The sequence below is a fragment of the Echinops telfairi genome, unplaced genomic scaffold (genome assembly GCF_000313985.2).
Source record: "Echinops telfairi isolate 266 unplaced genomic scaffold, ASM31398v2 ScPeMD7_31;HRSCAF=116, whole genome shotgun sequence".
In the NCBI taxonomy this organism is placed as follows: domain Eukaryota; kingdom Metazoa; phylum Chordata; class Mammalia; order Afrosoricida; family Tenrecidae; genus Echinops; species Echinops telfairi.
Window position 1 is genome coordinate 4,292,953 of NW_022103928.1, and position 1,744 is coordinate 4,294,696.

Below are 1,744 nucleotides of genomic sequence, written 5' to 3' on the forward strand. Positions count from 1 at the left end.
TCTTAATTAGGAATGGGTGTTGGATGCTTTCCAAATGTTTTTTCTGCATCTATCAATATTATCAAGCGATTTGTATCTTTTTCTTATCAAGGTAGTGAGTTATGTTGATGGACTTTTGAGTGTTAAGCCATCCCTGCATCCCTGGAACGAATCCCACCTGATTATGATGGATGATGTGTTTTATATACTTTTGGCCAATGTTTTGTTAAGGATTTTTGTATCAAACTTCATTAGAGATATCAGTCTGTAGTTCTCTATTTCTGTAGGATTCTTGCACTGTTTGGGTATCAAATTTATACTGGTTTCATATAATGAGTCTGGGAGTTTGCCATCTATGCTCTGGAATAATTTGTGGAGGAACAATGTCAGCTCTTCCCTGAATGGCTAATAGAATTCTCCTGTGAAACTGTCTGGTTCGGGAGCTTTTTCCCCCTGATAATTTCTTGATAACCCTATCTATTTCTTCTTTTGCTATGGGTCTGTTGAGGATCTTGGCCTTTATCCAGAATACTCTAGGGATGTATTGTTTCTCCAAATATTTGTCCATATCTTCCACATTGTAGAATTAGTTAGAATACAGACTTTATTAGTACTTTGTGATTATCGGTTGAATCTCGTTGGAGTCCATTGGTTTCATCCCTCATTCTGGCTATTGATGTTTGTGCCTTCCTTTCCTTGGCTAGGTTTGCCAGTGGTCTCTTTAAAGTTTTCTGTTTTTCTCTCAGATGTGAATCAAAATACATAGACACAATATCAAAATATATGATTACAAAACAGTGGGTAATATTTTGGCATGCATATAAATAAAAGCCCCCAAATAATTGCCTGATATTGATTTAAATTAGAGATGAAAATTCTGCATGGAAGAATTGAGAATTTGTTATCCCAAGATACTAACTCTTTATGTTACACAAGCAATTCAGCTCTAGTCCCAAATTTGCATGCCCTACTCAGCCTACCTCATGGATCAACTCTTTTCAGAAGGAAGCTATTTATAATCAGCTATTACAATTACTGTGACTTATTTATATATTTTTGCTACTTGACCATACCCACCACTATTCCCAAAACATACATATACACTGGCTCTTAAGTTTACCCTGCCAACCATATCAGCAGAAGCTTAACACCTGGGGTCTGTGTGCATTGTTTGCCTGCTCATTACTCCAAAAGAAAGAAGGAAAAGAAGGAAAAAGAAAGAACAGAAAGAAACACAAATTAGATCCAGCTAAAATAATCATGAAATTTGATATATGAATTGAGATTTGTCTTCTTTTTAAAACCAAAATATATCATAATAACAGGTCCATATTTTTCCATAGCAGGAAAGGACTAGAAGCCAGTAGCAACATCTTCCATAGACATTATTAGCAAGGTATAAAACAGCCCAAGAATTGCCTACCTTTTTTATTTACATTACCTGACTGGCTCCTATAAGTACTTCAGTGTAAAATTCTGATATTTAAAACTTCCTCTAGGAGAATTTCTGCTAAATATAAAAACAACAACAACAACAACAAAAAAGACGAACTCAGTGTGATTGAGTTGAATCCAACTCATAGGAACCTTATAGGACAGAATAGAATTGTGGGTTTCCAAGGCTGTAACCATTTATTTATTTATTTTCTTTAGACAGAACACAGGAAAACATCATTTAAAAAAAAAGAAATATCAAAAATAGAAATAAACTTGAAGATAGGTCAAAAGGAATATAAAATGATACAAAATTACATTTTTAACCTAA